General features: G+C 41.2%; 1 protein-coding gene across 17 annotated transcripts in view; it reads right to left on the reverse strand.

Moving 5' to 3' along the window:
• FHIT (fragile histidine triad diadenosine triphosphatase) overlaps positions 1 to 20,979 on the reverse strand; it is a 1,100,422-nt gene that overhangs the window by 877,769 nt on the left and 201,674 nt on the right. The window contains exon 1 of one of the 17 annotated variants that reach the window (XM_084634708.1): positions 7,325 to 7,348. The exons of the other annotated variants lie outside the window; for them this stretch is intronic. The gene's annotated coding sequence lies outside the window, so the exon portion shown is untranslated. Of the gene's footprint in view, positions 1 to 7,324; positions 7,349 to 20,979 lie in introns of those variants that run through there. 17 annotated transcript variants of the gene reach the window in all.

The raw sequence follows: 20,979 nt of genomic DNA on the forward strand, positions 1-20,979 counted from the left end.
AGCATCTTCTAAGACATGTGATGTAATGGCATCACCGAATAGTTTAGCACCACTGGGAATGCATTGTTGTTGTTATTTATTATGTGTATTATGGTGGCAAGCAAGGATCAGAGCTCCACTGTGCTTGGTGCTGGACAGACAAACAACAAAGATGCAAGTCCTGGCCCCACGGAGTTTATCATCAAGTCGTCAGCCAGGACTCTACACATGGACTAAACAGAGAAAAAGGGGCAAGGGAAGATAAAGTGACTAAATGGTGAGAGTTTGGCAGGAAGATGGCAGGCTCAGCTCACCACCTACCTAAATAATCCCAGACATGAGTGACCTGGGGACATCATAGCAGAGGTACGTTTTAAGAGGAACTTGGAAGAGGACAAGGCAGTCAATTTGGGTGGAATTTTTAGAAGGTATTTCCCCAGCTTAGAAGCAGCATGGAAGAAAGTACAGAAATGCTCGAGGAAGAAAAAGACAGGAGGACAATTAAAGGGTGACATCACTGACAGTGCAAAATATGGGGTGAATGGCTTGATAAATTAATCAGTCTGATCGAGAAGGCCTCACCAGCAAAAAGGCCTCACAGGCACAGAAAGGCAAAGCTGGTGTTCAATGTAATGGAGGAGGGGAGCCTATGAAAGAACAAATAGGGGGGTGATGTAGTCAGAATGAAAAGCCAAGAAGATGACTCTAGCAGCATACTTTGAACAGACTTGTTTAGCATCAATGCAATAGTGAAGACTACAGTACAATGGTCAAGGTGTGAGATGATAAGGGTCTAAAGAAAAGCCTTGATATTATCACCCAGGTTCAGAGGGTGTTGGAAGTATCTTAGCAGTCTCAGATTACTCTTAGAACACCTGGGTTTTTGAAGCATTATTTGCTGCTCTGACAAAAAGGTCTGGAAATCATCTTTTGTGCAACTCCATTAACAAATTGCATCTGAAAGAAAAACAGATAAGTTAGTGAAAAAGTGTGTGCTTGCAATTATTGTATTGTTATGGTCAATGCACAGTGAAAGTAAGAGAACTGAAGTTTTGAGAAAAGTATAATCTATATTTGTCTAGCTGAGATTTCCTTTGCATCAGCACTTTAAATATCACAGCCAACTGCTGACAATAATTATGTTAATGTTGCTGTGAAAAACAGAACCCCAAAGTAACTGGATTTTCCAGGATCTTTATTTTTATTTACTTTTAACTTTGGTGGCAGGAACTGCAGACACCAAAACATGAGTTTTCTGCCACATTTCCACCATCACAGGACACAGACTATGTCATTTAAACTCATTGCACACAAACCAGGTCAAAGGGACACAAGCAATAGTCTGTCGTGATGTAAGAAAATGCAGTGGTTCTTGAACCTGCCTTGTTTCTCATCCAAAATTGCACCTCATTTATAATGAATGGACTTTGACCACTGAGTGCAGGCGGGTCTAGTAACACCACAAGCCCTTGTTTTATCACCTTCATAAACTCTGCAATTCCTTTTAACTCTTTAAGGTGCAGTATATAATATCTATCTGCACTTACTAATAGAGGTAATTAACTACTGGCAATAGCAACAAAGAGAAATAAAAATCCCTGTGGATGCGTTGATAGAACTCACAATTATCATGGAAACTACTGATGCTCATATCCGAGGATAAAACAAGTAATGAAGTTAGTAGAACACCATCAACTTAAAAATTATGTATTTATTTGGGTGAGGGAGAATTCAATTAACTTTTGTGGCCTTGTACCAAGGACCTCTCTATTCTTCTTCTCCAGTTAGCATCACTGTATTGTTTGCACTTGCTGCAATGGAAACTATGCCTCCCACAGCCACTGTGCTGCTAAAAATCCTGAGATCATGAAAGTAGTCCCGAGGGCCTGAGAAATCCTTCAAAAATCTCAGTCTCAAGCCAAAAGCATGAGATGAAGCACAAATGGGAGGAATGGGGAGGAACAAGGAACAGGGAAAAGAAAAGGCAACAAGTATTGAGAGTGGTATAGGTAGCATCATCAGTGTAAAATCCCTAGGCTTACCCCAGCAGTCAACTTATCTAAAACTGCAAGTGAAGTCCAGAGATGCTGCCTATTTTCATAGCATCTACCATGACTTTTTCCATCTGGGGCATTCAGAATATATTTTCAGGATCACAGTCAGCAGTGCTGGACTGCACTCACAATAAAATGATTTTGCTCATCTTATAAACTTTACTGTCCCTTATAGAAAAATCAGAAGTGTGACCATTGTTAAATAGCATCTTGTAAATTTCCCTATTCATTAGGAAGGAACCCACACTTCAGGTATTGTTAAGCAGCACCTTGTAAATTTCACTCTCCCTTAGAAAGTAAGAAAGCAGAGAGAGATATTGCTTAGTGGCAACTTGTAAATTTCATCTAGCACTGCAGACAAATCGGCTCTGATTACACTACATGGTTCATGCAGTGCGTCAAACACTTGTTTTAGTATACATGAAAGTGTATTGAGCTGGTTTTCCTGAAACAGAGAGAAATTGAGATCTCACTGCCTAACAGTTCCTTTCAATGCGGTCTCTTTTAAAGGACTGAGAAATTTACAATTCTGACCATTTTCTTCAGTAATGGACAGTCAAACAACTCAAAATGGTCACACTGTACAGTATATGATCTTGTATGATCCAGTAAGGACCTTATTTTTCCTCCATACCTTACTATGTGGTTTTCTTTACTTTGAACTTATAATTTGACAGTTTGTGCATTTTGTTGATATAATAAAGAGTCTGGGCACCAGAAGCTCTGGTATTTTCACTCAATGTAATTGATCAAAATACAGAGCAAAGAAACTTGAAGATCAAGCAATATTTAAAAATGTAATAAAATTACCGTTTCTAAGTACTAACTTTAGAGAGTAAAGACAGCAGCTGTTGGGTAAAACTGGGACAGCAACCTACTGGACAGAATTCCTCTGAATGAGGAGTACCATGTGTCACCTTCTTAAATACTGAAAATGTCACGACCATATTTTCAATTAAGTGTGGGTTGTTAGTAAGCATGAAACCACAGTGCACAAGGCTCTCTCACTATCAAAGAAAGATGGAGCATTGCACAAAATGTAACAGTCAGAACAGTCACAGGGCAGTTAGAGAGACATTTTATCTTAATATGGGGAACCCAGAACCAAACAGAAAGCAGCTTCCAGGTGTTTGTTTCCTTTGAAAGAATTCCTAAGTCACAACTTACCATGTAACATTCAGACCTTTTAAGAAACTCAACTAATGGCCAAATAAATGGTGAACTAAAGCCACCAAACTATTTTCACTTATCCTTAGGCAGATTATAATTCACATTGCCGAGATTAAAGGCCATTTCATGACTTCACGGAGCCACTCTGTCCTTACAATGTTATAATTCTAAGTGGTCAAGCAGATCCCCAATTTGCAGACCTCTTCAGAATACTGATTATCTGCATTTTGCAGATATCTGCAAAGCATATCTCATCCACAAGCACATATTTCACAGCTGCATATTTTTACATAACATCAACTGGGATCCATCATTTTAACATTCTCTTTTAATGTCACATTATTTCATTAAACAACTCCTACTAGTCAGTTTCTCACGTGTTGTCATCATGGAAGTAATACTGTTCTATGCTCTGTGGAAATTCATGGATAAGGCTGTTACAGAAGACTAAGCATGGAGTACAAAGGGCACAAACAGATGCAAAAACCACTGTGTTTTCTTGGTGAAATTCCAGTCTTTGAGAGTAAACAGGAATGTGGAAAAAAGCAATTACATTTGAAAGAATGGATAAATGGAGGCACTGTGGGAGTGTATTCTCATCTTCATCTGGGCACTGATGTTTATTAAATAATAGGCTGTTAAAAATCATTCCATAAAAAATGTAAATAATTTTTGAGGTAGAGAAGATAATAAAGTCATATTATTCACACACATAATGTAGAAAGGAAGACAGAAATAGAAAAGACAGATAAATAGAAAAGACAGATAAATATAATTTCTGTACTAAATGACAGATGAATAGAAAGGGAAATTATGTTAACAGATGATCTCAGCCTTTTTAAACATACAGGGACAAATTCCACCCCCTGTTGTACATATACAATCTCACTGACTTCAGTATAACAGATAGCAGAGTTTGGCTCAAAGGCTACAGGATAATTCCAATTTTACCAAAGTTTCTGGACACCTGAGATGATCTTCAAAGTCAGGGATTCAGATAACAGTTTTTCCAATTACAGAGACCGGGACTGGCTATCTAAACTTGGCTGCGCCAGCTGGCCTTCCAGGAGTCAGCCAACAGTTTCTCTGCCTCTCTGCAGCTCTTCTCTTGCTGCGCTTAAAAGTTCTGCAGGAGCAAAGTTTCTTCAATGTAACTTCAAAGGCTATAACTGGCCTTCAGTTAATCACAGTGCAATAAATCAAGTTTGCACTGAATAGCCTAAGACTACATAAAGAAACACACAGAAGAGCTAAACTGAATTTTCACCCTCTTTTGATCTATTTAGTCATGAGCATATTTTGAACTTAATATTTCAACAGACACTGTACAGAGGAAAAATGAAAGCATTTTCTGCACTGCAGAAAAGGTGCAGATGAACCAGTTCCAAACATGGTTTAACTGGAAGTGTAGCGAATGACCACCCATGGTCAGTACTGTTTACAGTCTACGGAACCGTGATGAACATGGTTTCTCCTTGTCTAGACTTGCAGTTAAGCTGCATTCTGCACCAATTTAGCTGCACCTAACATCTGTAACTGGTAATGTTTGTAACAGAGATAAGGCTCATTGCAGAGAGACAGAAGTGCCTCTCCTAAGATTATTTGGCATCTCAGGAGCAGAGCTAGAAACAGAAAGCAGATTTCCTAACTCCTCATTCTGTGCTTTAAGTATGAGTCCATCTTTCCTCTGCATTGCTGTAGATGGGGTATGTGTCGTTTTTGGAATCTGTTGGAGATGGAAGTGCAAGCCTTCTGTAACACTCGTGTAGAGTATCAGTACTGTTGACAGTGTGGGCACTATGAAAATAGAAAGGAATGCACAAATCTTTCTCCTTAATTTCTTGTTTCCTGCAAGGTTTTGGGTGGATGGAATGTGTCCAAAACTAGTTTTTGTTTCCTGCTTGAAAACCGAGGACTACATTGAATTCTCTATTTGATTTAAGCTACAAATAATGCTCTTGAGTTCAAAGGAAACTTTGTGTAAAGTAACACATGTACGTTCAATGGAAAACACACTGGGACCTGTCCTTTGGGCACCTCATTGCTCCTCATATCCTGATTCCCTAACTGCCTTCTAGAATGGGGTTTATGGCCTTAGTCAATAATCAGGACAGTGGATCGCATGAGAATTTCAACAGCATTTAAAGAGGAAAGACATGAACTCCTGGTCTCTCCCAACTCAGAGAGATTTCCTTAGATTACAGGGGTATTTGGTGAAGGAGTCTCTCTCACTGTCATGTCTTCTGCTGCCAGAAGCAAGTTATGATGCTTACACCATAGCAGATGTGTCTTCTTCAAATGATATTCAGCAGATTCAGCTTGACGCACATGTTTTCTGTTACGGCTGAAAAGCTGTAAAATGCTCTACAGACAAACACTCCTGTAGGAATCAGCACAGAAGAAGCAACAAAGTGCCCAAAGGACAGGTCCCAGCACGTTTTCGATTTCTCGCAAAAGGGGTACAAAGAAGTTAGAAATCTAGTGACAAATAGTCAAAAGAGGTGATTTTTAAACTCTCACTATTCTTTCTGTGTCAATTCATTTTTATCAAACCGCCACAAAAAATTCAAACAAAACTCATAGTGTACAGTCCATGTTTTTGTTTTCCATTTCAATTAGATTTTTTACAAATTAAAGGTGTTAAGCTCCTGTTAATACTGAGCTCTATAACAGAACCTTAATTATGGCGCAAGATAATGCACAAAACCTCCATACATGGAAACTGCCTATAAAGAAATCACTATCCCTGCTTTTTTTTAATGTCGTGCTGTTGTACAAAATCAAATCTTTACAATTAAAAATGTATCGTGCCAAAGAAATATCAGCATCCTAATTGCTAGAAAATTTGTTGTGTCTAATTATGTTAGAGAGGCAATGTTTTTAAGAAATGATTTCTTCTTTCATTAAGTTAGCAATTGTCTATTCTGAAGCCATGTTTAACTGCCAAAGATTTGGTAGATTGTGTTATACAGTTCAATTTACTGTATAATAAGTTAGTCATCTAAATAGTTCTTGCTGCCTCCTATCTGAAAGTCTTCAAGATAATCAACATTTTTCCTCATTGAATTTGATTTACAGAAAAATCTTGACAGATAACACAATGCCAAATTTTATCACTTTTGAAACTAGTAATGAAATGTCATTGGAAACGGTTCATTAAAATTGTGAAATATGCTTTGCGTCTACCTAGTTGGAGTCAATAACTGTACTGTGAAAGACACTTTTAAAGATAGCAAGCTCCAATTTAAGTTACATCTTTCAATAAAATTCAGGTGTTAAAGATTCTTTAAAAACTGACATTGCAATGTTCACTAAAATTGAAAGCATAGTAAGTATCTTTGACTGCTCAGAACAGAGTTTATTCAGTTAATTCATTAATTAGATTCAACATTCAGTTGAGCAAAGAAAATATTTTTGAGTAATAATCACTTCTCCAAATGCAATGCTGACCTGTGTTATGAAAAATATGCTTAGCACACAAAGTTAGGGACCAATTCTGAAGCCATAGATTCTAGAAGAACTACTCATGTGAGTAAGGGCTGCAAGTCCAGGCCCCTATTTCATAGTACATCATTCATAAAAATGATATCTCTCAGAACACTTTAGAAAGTCAAACACCAGAGTTAAATAGAAAATAAATTCAATCTTTATATTATTTATATTCCAGCACAACACAGGAGCTCCACTATGCTAGGCACTGTGAAAAACACATAGAAAAATGTGGTCTCCGCCCCCAAAGAGTTTACTGTGTAAGTTTCATCAACTTCACAGGAGCAGCAAGGATAACAGTCTGGTACCCATGCAGTGTGCAAAGGGTGGATGGCTTTTTGAGACTTCTTTCATATCTGCTCAGAGCTGGGTACAATTGAGCCTTTTGTACATACAAGAAATAATTATTTACAAAACAAACAACCCTCCCCCCAATAATTAACGAAAGACAATCAATAGATGAAGATTCCCCTGGAGGAGAAATCCTCCAAGTCTCTTGTGGGCATTTCTAAAACCAATCTCCTGTATTGTCTCAGACGGTCTAAGGAAAGTAAAGTTCAATTCAAGGCTCCAACCTTCAATAAGCTATCAGTACAGCAGACATTCCAAACGTAAAACTACAATTTCACTACCTTTGTCAGCCTGAGCAATCAGAAACGTTGCTGGGGTGGCTTCCAGTTCTGAAATGAAATGTGGACGCAGCCATAGGTACCGACTCCGTGGGTGCTCCGGGGCTGAAACTCCCACAGGAAAAAATGGGTGCACAGCACCCACCGGCAGCCCCGCCAATCAGCTCCTCCGCTTCACCGGTGATCAGCTGTTCAGCGGCGTGCAGGAGGTGCTGCGGGGAGGAGTGGGAGCAAAAAGAGGTGGGGGAGGGGTGGAATGGGGCAGGAAGAGGTGGAGTGGGGACGGGAACAGGCAGGGTGGGGTGGGAGCTTAGGGGAAGGGATGGAATGGGAGCGAAGCCTGGGGTGGAGCGGTGCAGCAGCACCCTCTGGGGACTCAGAAAGTCAATGCCTCTGGACGCAGCTAGCCCATAGATATATGATACATGGGAAGTGTATCCATGTTCACACGACACAACGTCTCTGAAAGTTCCTCAATACCCATCTGGAAACATTTCCTATCACATCCTCCACTTCTCAATCAAAGAAAGTCAAGGTCCTTCTGGGTAAAAGAAAAACTTTGTTTACATTTCTAATTTAAAATTCAGTTTTGATCCCATTTCAGCTTACACTTTACCAGAAAGGTGCAGCAGCTGCTCAATATACTCCTACACAATATTATCTTTTTTTGAGAACACAGCACAGTTCTGAGCATAGTTCTCACCACTCTCCCTCTTGTGTCCGTCCCCTCCCCCGAACTAACATGTCATCACAAACACACCCAGACCTGCTGTTTTATCCCGACTAAAATCAATCTGCATTATGTTTCATTATCTTGGTTTTGCTCATGTAAAATACTCATGTAGTTAAGGCTTTTGCTGACAGTGGTGATAATCATTTTTCACAGAATTTATCTCAAGGGACCTTGTAGAAGTGCAGGTTGCCAAGAGTAAACATATCATATTACATTAGCAGTCTCAATTTCAGCATTTAAAGACACGCAAAAACTTTGCTGGTTGTGGCTATTTCAGTTTCCCAATAGATGCCAAATTAAACCCACAAACACAGATTACTGTTTGCAAGATGACGTAACAGCATGGGGGCCTCGTTACCCAGCTATCTGATAGATTTTGTAGAGATATTTACAAGAGCACAAGGATTTGATCTGCACAGTTCAAAAGCAAAATGGCATCCTAAATAACACCTACAGATCATGCACAGTTTAGATTCAGAGTCAGAATTAATGGTCACTGAGTGAGTTGCCCCTTCTGAGACCCATTTCCAGTCCTTGAGTATGCCCCTTTCAAATAACAGGCCTGTGCCTTCACTCGTCTTTGGGGTGGGACCTGCAATCCAACCACTCTCCAACTGGATCTCCAGGTTATACCACCCTGATTATCAGCCATAATACCTAGTAGGCCCAATGGGCTTTGTACCTGCAAGAATTTTCCTTCAGGAGAGTGTGGACAATAATGACATGCAGTGACGCAGAAGCTATTTCCTCAAAATAAAGTATGTTTTATTAGCCAAAAGTACACAGCACTCAAGAGAAAGGGATTTAAAACTACAACAAGACCTATAGGGATCTGGTCTTAGCTATGCTTGGCATTCCCCTCAAGCCCCTAGGCAGACATGACTTAGCCTTGGTGCCCCAATTCTCTTGGTGACCAAGGTACAGCCCATTTGCTGCTGACCCTGACTCGCAGTCAACCTAGAGCAGTCAGCAACAGTTGACAACCTCCCCACCTTCCTTTCTGCAGGGCAGACCTTTTAACTCATTGGTGTCTTTTGATCTCCAGGTTCTCAGCCTTGGCAAAACAGCCGTGTAACTTGGGTTGGGACCATGGAGTCGCCCCTTCACAGCTATTACTCTGGCTGTTGTTTTGGAGCATTCCTTATCTAGGCCATTGTGTTGCCTGTCCTGCTTGGTTCCTCTAACAGTCCCATTTGATCTAAGTCCAGAGCAATTAGCCCATCATAAACACATACACACACACACACATAGAGGCATGCATAATATTTATAAAAAATAATATAGGTATTTCCCAGCTCTCCACATGAGGTTCCGGTTTTCTCTTCTTCTGCCCATTATTCACCAATCCAGTGATATATACAGGAAGTTATCACCTTGAAAAGATGTCATTCCATACAGTGCGGTAGCACCTGGGGCAAATTCAACAGTGGGGTAACTCTACTGAGTTCAAAACTTCCTCAGCCAGGCAGACAACAGCTAAAGTGTAGGTGCTCACAGATGGAGGTGTGAAACAGTGAGGAGGAATGGGAAGAACCCTCAGGGGTCCTACACATATACTGTAGTGCCAGGGGACCCATCCTATACAGAGAAAGGAACATTCCATGAGCAGAATGGTCCGAGACACCAGTAGTGAAGATTGCCTCCATGGGTTTTCACAAGTAACTACTGGTATAAAGCTCCCAGTTTCTGAAAATATTATTTAGAGTAAAAAGCTATACATCAGTGGGATTATGCCAATGATTACGTTGGTCCTTTATGTTAGAAATCCATCCATCCTTAAATCCATCTTGAAGGTGAAAGCTATGTCGTTCAGAAGCAGAGAACTGTAAAGTTATTCATAAAAGACCATAGAGACCCACACAAAGGTGCAGTATTGATGCCTCTGACAATTTTACTCATGGAATTCTCCTTCCTCTGTAGAGAGTAAGAGTGTTTTTCTGCTCTCTGGGAGTGGCACATACATCTACTGGACCCCTGAGGATCCTTCCTATTCACCATGATACTCCAGTGCCGTTCCTTAATCAGCCAAAATGTCAAGATGGAGTCTATGTATCAATCTTAGGGTTTTATCCCATCACCATAGACTCTGAGAGCCTTCCACGTAAAATCAGTAGCAACAGCAGTCCCTAGCACAACATGAGGTACTGTCTTGTTTTTCTTTCCTTGTAAAGCCCTGAAACCCCTACTTCCACCGCACTCTCAGCACCTGCAATAGTAATTCTTCTCACTGATCGAGAGCTTTTCATCATCAACTGCATTAACTAATTAATCTGACATTAACTAATTAATCTGCTGACCAGAAAGGGAGAGACTGGCACTAGGAAATGATTAGTTTGGAGGTTAAATTAATTAAAAATACTACAGTGGTGACAAGGTTTAATCTCGTACTTCTCATGAGACCGTGGAATCGCTCACAGCTGCAGCAATTTGTGATAAATCTGTCGAGAGATTTCTTATCGGGGAGTGGAATTAATTTGTGTCACCCTTAAGAGGTGCTCACTCAACAGCACCTACATTAAACAATGTTTAAAATGTAAGAATTCAACTAGTTCATGGCACCTGTCCAACACCAAGACACAATGATTTGCACCAATAAAGTGTTTAGGCAACTGCAGCTGTGTTTAGATTTAGCAGGACATTCATTACATTCTACCTTTAACTGTGAATCTACTTCCTAGCATTGCTTTTAGTTCACTTTTCCTTCATAGAATTATATTTTTATCAGTGGAGCTTTTGATATAAGATCTCAAAAAAAAAAGGAGTGGTTTTAAAATATGGCGAAGCAGAGAAGGTTTTCTGTGCTTCAGGAAAAGAAAAGAGAGAGGCTACTGCCATACCTGATCTTAGGTATATGTACAGAACCACTCCGCACAAGAGTGGTAGCAATAAAAATACATACCCTGCTCCTCAAGAGTGATGTACGCCTGAAAGCTTTCCTTTAACACCGAAGTGCACAGAACAGCACATCCTGAAGCATACAAAGTATATTCAACTGAGAACTACTTTGGGGGCTGCTTAATTGAATATTTCCTGAATAACTGACAAACGAGAAAGTCAGCCAATGATTTTCCTTCTGATTAATGGAGGAGCTTTAAGATTAGTAAAGGGTTTTCCTTCACCAGTCGTTTAGTTACATTAATGAACATTTTATATATAACTAGGCTTGGTAGAATTTGATTTTTATTTATTTTATAATTTCAACAGATAATTTTGACGTTTAATTTTAAGTATTTTTACTGATTTTTGTCTATTTCAATTTTCACAGTTGCAGATAACTATGGTGAAGTCAGCCAACAGGGTGAATCAGACAATCATTATTTAAGGATAGTAGGCATTGATTTCAAAAAGTTAAAGATTTATAGCCATGAAAACACAAAGCTCTCATGTCAAAATATACAAAATAAATATCCTTAAATCAAACCCTAATAAGATCTCAAGCAGCACTTTTCATATTTTGTCTATCTGTAAATTGCAATTATTATTGAGAGAAATAATATTTCATTGGTTTGTGAGTGTGCAGTGAAATCAGCGTTTATTGGTAAAAATCTAATCCTTCCAAGCCTATACAGAGCAGGCTCTCCCACACTGTGGCTCGGTATTTTGCTGGGGCCTGAAACTCTGAACTTATCTTTTTATTTACAGTCTGGAAAAATAAAGAAATGACAAATCTCTGCTGCCTGGGATTGTCTGTGACACTCCCCCGAGTGCTCTTTCCAACTCCAGCTACAGCCGCTGCCACACACCCAGAAGGGCTTCAGGGATAGATAAGGGCTCACCCTGCAGCGATTCTTCTCAGCCACCATGGACACTGTGGTGCTGGCACTGAGGGCAGGGTGAATGACTCCCCACCTACATTCTGAATGCTTCCCTTGGGTGGTATGCAGCCAGCCTAGAGCTAGTGGGGAGGAGCAGCAGGAAGAGCAATCCAGGGTCTTTTGCTGGCTAGAATGGGAAGGGCGGGGAATATAATGGAGGACGGCAGGGGGCTCAACGAGGAGTACACTGGTAGGAAGGATGTCCCTAATGGAGGCTCATCTTTCCTATTTTGTCTCCCCAGTTCCTCTTTTTGGATTTGCAGTTCACTTTCCAGCTTCTGTTTGGGTCACTCATGCCACAGCACTCTTCCCACACTCTGGGCACAGAAACCAGCTCCTCTGTCCCACTGGAAGGTGTTTAAAGAGTAATACATAAATGAGTCTAAATCCCATGGTCTGCTCTGGCAATCTCAGCCATCGTGTCTAGCAATGTGAAGGTGAGCTCAACTGCTCTGATCAACAGGAGTTATGATGTTAAAAAGCTGGAGACCTGCTGCCCTAAGATACATTGTGTGTTGATCATGAAATGATCAGACTGTATCACAGTGTGATGGGGCGCCTGCCCCGCACTGTGCTCTAAGGGGTTAATAGAGGCCTGGGGAGGCTGCACAGGAGGCAGCCAATCAGAGAAAGGCTGAGGGGAACAGCCAATCACGGCCTGGCATGCCCCTATAAGAGCTGCAGGGCAGAGCAGCTTCAGTCACTCCCTGGAGCTTGAGGAGGGAGAACACACCCTGAAGGCAGCTAACACCCTGGAAAGAGCAGTGCTGCATACAGAGACTCGGGGGGCTAAAGGCACCTCCTAGTGGGCTGCAGGCATCTGCAGGCTGAGGCCCAGAGGCAAGGACAAAGAGGGTGCTGGGGACGCAGGGAACTGGCTCAGGGAAATCTACTGAGGAGTCAGAGGGATGCAGAAAGCAGCAGCCTTCTACAGGGTCCCTCTCCCACTTGCCACTGGGAAAGAGACTGGACAGGGATTGCAGAGATGTCCCCCAGAATGGGGGGAGCACACTGTGTGGCATGGCTGGAGGGCTGTGTCACTGAGGAGGACACGGTGGTCCTTGGAAGGATGTGGGTCCAGGAGCGAAGAGGTGACAGGTGGAGCACCACCAGAGCAGGCCACGCTGGCTACCAGAGCTAATTCCCATATCTGCCACAAGGAGGCACCAGAGTGATAAATGAACCCCAATACACATAGCAAAACTCTTGTAGAAGACAGGCAGATCAGTCTCTTAACCAAGACAACCTAATGACTGACTCACAGACTCTGCAGCTATAACCTGTGTGAAGGGCCCACACCAGGCCTTCTGTATCACATAACCTCCGCAACAAGGTTGTGCGGGCTTGGGCCACAAGTGACAAAGCTCTGCTAAGGGGCTTCCATGGTGCCAGAGTGTCTCCCCAAGTTAGCTCTAAATAAGCAGGAAGGTCTTTGGGCCTGGCTAGAGGGAGGGGGCCACTAAATTCTCATGTGAATTCAGTGGCAGGGGAAATCAACATAATTGGGAGAGGGTGTTCAATCCTAGGGCCTGGGCCTGCCTGTGTATCATAAGATTGAATTTCATTTCTTCCCCACTTGCTGCTCAGCTCCCCCACTCAAAGCTTGTTTTCTGGAGCTTTGTGCAAGGTGGGGTGAACTGCATGCTAAGGCAAGGTTCTCCATCATCCAAGCACAAAAGGCAGCTTTGAATGGAGGATAAAAAATGTGAGCACCTTGTCAGTGTTTTTCTCTTAATACAAAGCTGATTTAAAATAATTGGTAAGGCTTTCAGGCATACTGTGGTAGGTGCCAAATAAAGAGTGTGGAAGAAAAGCTGAACATGGTGAAGGTGCTGGACTCGGACTCAGTTTTGGTTCTGACACACTGTGTGACTTTGGGCAAGTCACTTTCTCTTTCTACCTTAGTTCCCCAAATGTAAAATGGACAGAATAACCCTTCATCTTACTATCAGGTATTCAGGGCAAGGGCTGTCTCTGACTGTGTGTGAGTACGGTACCTGGCACAATGGGGCCTGATATCAGCTGAGCCCTCAAGGGAGTACTGTCAGACCAATAATAACATCAACAACAAAAAGAATGTATTAAGATGAATCAATACATATAGGAGAGATGAAGCAAATGTAAAAAGTTACAATCCATTCATTGAAAAATTATGAACCACAGCATACAACTAGACCAAGGTCACAGCTAAATTAAATTATCGATTTACATCAAGATATTTTCCTCCATTTGCCAATATTTCTAGATTTTTTAAATAACTATGTATTATAGCTTACAATGAAGATGAGTTTTGTTATAAACTCTGCATGTCTGCTGACCTATACAATTCTTAAATTAAATACCTTGAAACGTACGTTTGCAGCAGGTGGAAGGCATTTAATCCTGTATATTGTCTCCTGTTAAATAAATACCTAAAGTTTTAAGATATAATTTAGGCTCTTCTTCAGCTTCTACACCAAGAAACATACTACAGAGCCCCTTATCATTGGGGTCATGATGGATAACAGTTGTTGAGAAGGTCTGCTCAGAAAGCACTCAGCTGAGGAGCATGACAGTTATTCAGATATCTGAATAAATCAATGAGTTAATTCAGCTACTACTAAATAAAGTGTGATATAATCAAAATTTTTGGAGTTAAACTAATTAATTTTCAATTATTAAGTCTAAATTCTTTAATTACAAGTAGTGTCACCTACTTTTCACAAGTCAATTACAGTTGTCTTACCAACCATTTTTGCATTTCTATAGATTTGTGGGCTAATTTGCTGAAGTGTTGAGCACCCACAACTCCAACTGAAATCAATGAGCGTTGTGAGTGGTCAGCACCTCAGGAAATTAGACCCAGAACATGTTTTGTTCACACACACATACACACTCACATGCACACACACAGAATGATGGTGCCTACTGAGGCCTGGTCTTCACTGAAAACTTAGCCTGACATAGTTACGGTGCTCAGTGGTGTGAAAAATCCACACCCCTGAGCGCCAAAATTATACTAACCAAACTCCCAGTGTAGACGCAGCTAGGGCAATGGACGGGTGCTTCTGTCAACCTAGCTACTGTTGCTTAGGGAGGTGGAGTTCCTGCAGTGAAGGAAATACCCCTTCTATCTCTGTAGTCTGCTTCTACATGATGGGTTATAGCAGAATAGCTACATGTCATAGCTAGGCCCCTAGAGTGTCCGTAGCATGGACAAGACCTAGCACACCAAGTATATCTTTTCTGCTATTTATACACTGTAAAACTGCTCAGCATTTGACAATGAAATTTTGTGAATATTTCCAGTAACTTGTTTCACAGAAACAAAGATTATCATATTATGAAATTAGAAAGACAATGTGGGTAAGGTAATATCTTTTATTAGACCAACTTCTGTGGGTGAAAGAGACAAGCTTTTGAGTCACCCAGAGCTCTTCTTCCATCCCAAGCTCATCTTTTCAAAGTGCTGTGGCAGGTTTCCTTTGAGGATGAGGACTGATAGGTCTGATATAGAGTGATCACTTTGTGAAAAGTGTTCACCCACAGGCGATTGGCTGTTTTTGTCTTTTATCATTTTCCTGTGTGAGTTCATTCGAGAGCATAGCGATTGTCTGGTTTCACCCACACAGTTATTATTGGGGCACTGGACGAGGTATACCACATGTGATGATAGGCATGTGTGGGATCCGTGGATCTTGAAAGGTGTGTTGTGGAAAGTGTTGATCATTGTAGCGGTGCAGCTATAGCTGCAGGTTTTGCATCTGTTGTTCTGGAAGAGTTCAGTGCTGCTTTGAGTTGGGGTGTCCTGGTCTGTGGGAAGCTTGCTTCTGATGGTGAGCTTGGAGAGGTTGGCCGCTTGTTTCAAGGAGAGAAGTGGGGGTTCAGGAAAGATTTCTTTCAGGATGGGGTCCCTATTGAGTATGCGTTGTATTTGTTTGATGATACCCCACATGGAGTGGTAGGAGACAATTAGGGGCATGCGGTCAGAGGGGGTATTATTTCTGTAATGAAACAGGTTTTCTCTGAGTATTTGGGTGGCCCATTCCATGAGGCAAGCTACTTCTATGGTGGAGTGTCCTTGTCTATGTAGTGTGTTCAACTGTGTTTACTGTCAAGGTGTATATCCTGGACTTTCTCCTTGGAACATATTCTGCGGTGTCTGAGTGTCTGGCTGTGAAGAACAGATTTCTTGGTGTGGTTGGGGTGATTATTAGATCTATGTAGGTAGGTGTGATGTTCCGTGGGTTTCTTGTATATGGTTGTCTGTAGGGCACCATTGTTGAAGCTGACTGTGGAGTCCAAGAAGTTGATGCTAGTGTGGGAGTGTTCCATGGAGAGTTTGATGGAGGGGTCGTGGTTGTTGACATTGTGGCAGAAATCTTTGAGGGAGTTTAAGCTGTCCGTCCAGAGGATGAAAACATCATTTACGTATCTCAGGGATACCACTGGTTTCGTGGGGTGTTTGTCCAGACATTCTTCTTCTTGGGCCACAACTTCAACGACCACAGCCCATTTCTAGACACTAAATGTCATGGACTGAAGAGAAACCCTGGATCTATTGCTCATTACAACAATCTGTAACACTAATCCCTTCTTTCTGTCCTATGACTGCAGAGGTGTTAACGAGCCACTCTACCTTGAACAGTCCCCAGTCTACCTCAAACAGTCTCACTAACAGAACTTGGTGCAGTAAAAGATATTACCTCACCCAGCTTGTCTCTCTAATATCCTGGGACCGACACAGCTACAACTGCACTGCGTAAGTAATATGAAATTGACTTACATTCCCGATCCTGCAAAACTCTGAACACAATGAACTCCAATTGACATCGGTAAAGCAGGGGGAACTTAGCAGCTCATAGGGTGGGCCAGTGACAGAATGGTCTTCATAACAGAATCATACAATCATAGGGTTAGAAGGGACCGCAAGGGACATCTAGTCTAACCTCCTGCCAAGATGCAGGATTTGACAGATGGCTATCCAGCCTCCTTTTGAAAATCGCCAGCAAAGGAGCTTCCACAATCTCTCTCAGCGGTCTGTTGCATAGCCCTACTAGTCTTACAGTTAGGAAGTTTTTCCTGAGATTTAATCTAAATCTGCTGTGCTGTAGTTTGAACCCATTGCCTCTTGTCCTGCCCTCTGTGGCAAGAGAGAACAACTTTTCTCCATCTTTTTTATGGCAGCCTCTCAAGAGACCTCTGAAGACCACTATCCTGTCCCCACCTTAATCTCCTCTTTTCCAAACCAGACATACCCAGTTCCTTCAGCCTTTGCTCAAATGGCTTGCATTGCATCCCTTTGATCATTTTTGTCACTCGCCTCTGGATCCTTTCCAAGTTCTCTACATCCTTTCTATACAGTGGTGACCTAAACTGGACACAGTGCTCCAGCTGAGCCCAAACCAGCACTGAGTAGAGTGGTACTATCACATCCTGTGACATGCATGCTATGCCTCTGTTAATGCAACCTAAAACTGCATTTGCTTTTTTTTTCACAACAGCATCGCATTGCTGACTCATGTTGAGGCTGTGATCCACCACAACTCCTAAATCCTTCTCAGCAGCGCTGCTGCCAAGCCAGTTTTCCCCCATTCTGTATTTGTGCATTTGTTTGTTTCCCCTAAGTGTAGCACCTCACCTTTGTCTTTGCTGAGTGTCATTGTGTTGCCTATAGCCCAGTTCTCCAATTTATGAAGATCCCTCTGAATTTTAGCTCTATCCTCCACAGTATTGGCAACTCCCCCTAGCTTTGTGTCATCCACAAACTTGATCCGTCTGCTCTCTATACCTCCAGCCAAGTCTTTAATAAACAATAAATAATAAGTCATTTCTTTCTTGTCACATTTGTACTTTTTGCCTACTGCACATGTAACTGCACAAACGTAGTGACAGATAATGAAAAGTTTCATTTTTAACCTTTGAAATGAGAACATTGGGCAAAGTTCACAACTCAGTAAACAATATTTCTTATGTGCCAGATGCAGATGTACATCAATGGCCACTAGAAGATTTGCTTTCAATGCATTCATTTTTCTACAGGGTAGGGAATAAGTGACAATTATTTTGGTTTTACACTTTCCTAAATGGGTTTTATCCTCCCACTGAATAATAATCATATAAATCTACTTTGTGGATTCATATGATGCTCCTGAGATAAATTATGTAAATCACACTGGTCCTCTGGATACTATCCTTGTCTTTAGGTTTATATTACCCAGTATTATACCTCCACAAAAATAAGTCAAAATTCCAGAAGAAATTTAAGAGAGAACAATTAATGGTATAGAATACAATCACCAAAACTATTGCTAAATTAATGTTTCTTCTTTTCCCAATAAATAAAGTATCTCCTCATGACAGCTTTAATTGTCCTTTCTCTTATTTTATGTTTCTGCTCTGTTAATCTGTTATGCATCTGTGTAACCAATTTATCAGAGAACAAACTAACAGGGTTATCTGAGAATATCTAGCAAAGTTTTGGTTTGTGTATTATGGGCATTTTTCATAGCTTAACTATTTCCGCATACATGTTTAGCAACATTAAGCATGTCACTGATGGACAAACAGGTTCTGGGGGAGATGTAGTGGTGTCAACAAACCCCATACTGAGCATGGGGGTGATCTCTCCTGTTTACAAGCAAGCCACTTGATCACAAACCCACACAGCTGCCAGAGCTGCAACCCAGAGGAAACAAGGCCTGCTATAAAGGGAAGAGTACAAAGAAAGGAAGAGGGGCTAAAAGGCCTGGGATAGCAAAGGGGCAATCGCCCTGTACCAGACTGCCTCCGAGAAAACAGTCAAAAGACTGACGGAGACTGCAAGCCCACAAAGTAAAGGGCTGACTGACTTAACTAGAGGTGGAGGTCCAGGAACTGACCTAACTGAAAACAAACTAACAAGGGTCCGTCAAGAGAAACTGAGACTCTCAAGAAACCATTCAGATGGTGAGAGGAGAAAACCTCTAAATTGCAGTTCTGAAAATGCTTAAAACCATATTAAAAGGATTTAGAATGGAGTTTTATGTTATTCTCCTTGTTCGCTACCTGATGGCAATCTTTTGAGGACAACTTCAAAATGATAGTCGATCCCCCACTATAATCTGCCAGTCTAGCTAGGTTCCTTTGCTCTCTAATACTCTCCTAGATGTAGCATTACAGGCTGCTGCAACAAGCTTCATTAATGTTTGTTTGGCACTCAAACTTGGAGACTTCTGATAGAGTAATTTATCCACAGGACTGCATCTGAGGCAAACGGAGGGGAAAGTGATATGAACCACTATCATGGTGGCTGTCCACCAGTGGAATCGGTGACAGGGGCCATGATTATACAAGCCAGCATGATTAGATTCCCACTGCAACTCACACCTGCACAGGAAAATGACAACAGCAAGCTATGAGGCAAGCTTTATAGAAAAAAAATAACTTATTTACAATATGGGCTTTGATGAATATGTCCAAATATTTTCTCTTCAAAGCAAAATATTATGATCCAAAATGAGATATACTTCTTTTCTGAACCCTATCCCTAGCTCGATGATTCTACCTTTAAATAAAAGCAGAACAATTAAGGGCCACAGAGAATGTTATCTCTACTATCTACTATTGCCAATCTTCCTGAGTTTAAATACATAAGTAATAAAAAACAATATGCCATAAAGGATTGAATATATTTGACCTCATATTTCAATGTTAAAGAGGAAATCATGAGAAAAACTATCCTGATGTGTTATGTAGGAGATGCTCCTAAATTAAATTTTCTTGTACAAATTAGAAACTCTGACATTTAACAGGGTAATAAACTGAGGAAATTTTCCTTACAAGAGACCAGGCAGCTCTCACCCACTGACAGCTCACATTGGATGAAAGTCATCATTAAACACTCATGATGCAGCATATTAACAGACATGTCAGAGTGACACCTATTTCTAGCACTAAGTTTTAAACTCAAAAATGAAGGCAGAAATACTTAGTGAACCATATTTTAGAACTATTTGTTTTTGATATAGATGTTCCAAAACACACATTTTAACAGCATTGTCAGCTCTCACAATTATATTGCAAGACTCTTGATATTTGGTGCTTTTCTTAAAGCCCTCACTCCCAAAGGCAAATGATTACTTGAGAATCTCAGCTTTCATTCTTTAAAGGAAATATGTTTGGTTTTAGCCTTCCTCATTGGGGAGCCTGAAAATGTGAACTGAGTGTACTGTAAATGCTCAGAAACCAGAAGGTAAATAACAAGAACTCTGAATTTATTATTTATTTAAATCTCACGAACTGTTGTAGTCTGACTCATGGTATTTGAGCATTTGGGGCAGGTGATATGGTTATATACAATCTGTGAAATGAAACTTGTGAAAACTACTGCTTACAGACATGGCAATGTTTTACGATTGTCCCAGGATACATACCAAACAAAGCTTGGACATGAAGAATTATTTCCAACTTGGAAAAACTCAGAGAAGGTTAGAGCGCTTACGCTTCCAAATCTTGTCAATATCTGCTCTTTGAAATGGTCTAAAACTGGGACATTCCACAATAATTTTTTTCTAATATTAATACTCAGGTCTTGAAAAATGCACTTGAGCACAAGCACTGGGACCAAACAGAAGAGAGCCTACAGTAGCTGCAGCAGTAAAAGGAAGCTGACAAAATTATGTTCAGTTTCACAGGCTACTCACTAAGTCCTGAGTAATGAAACTGACAAAGGACTTGTAAATTTCTTGCTTCTGCTGTTTCAAATAGTCTTGCTTTGAAGGCAGGGGATGTCTGTGGATTTCTCTAGCCCAGAGGTTCTCAAACTTCACTGCACCACAACCCCTTTCTGACAACAAAAATTACTACGTGACCCCAGGAGCGGGGACTGAAGCCTGAGCACACCTGAGTCCCGCTGCCCTGGGTTGGGGGGCCAAGGCCCAAGGGCTATGGCCCTGGGCTCCAGGCAGTGGGGCTCAGGCTTTGGCCCCCAGCAAGTCTAACTCCAGCCCTGGTGACCCCATTAAAGCAGGCCATGACTCACTTTGGGGTCCCGACCCATAGTTTGAGAAATGCTGCTCTAGCCTCACTTCCCCCTATTCTAACCTTACTCTCCCACTCCATTCAAAAAGCAAGAACTCTTAATTGAATCT

Source organism: Lepidochelys olivacea (genome assembly GCF_965140295.1).
Source record: "Lepidochelys olivacea isolate rLepOli2 genome assembly, chromosome: 7".
Taxonomy (NCBI): domain Eukaryota; kingdom Metazoa; phylum Chordata; order Testudines; family Cheloniidae; genus Lepidochelys; species Lepidochelys olivacea.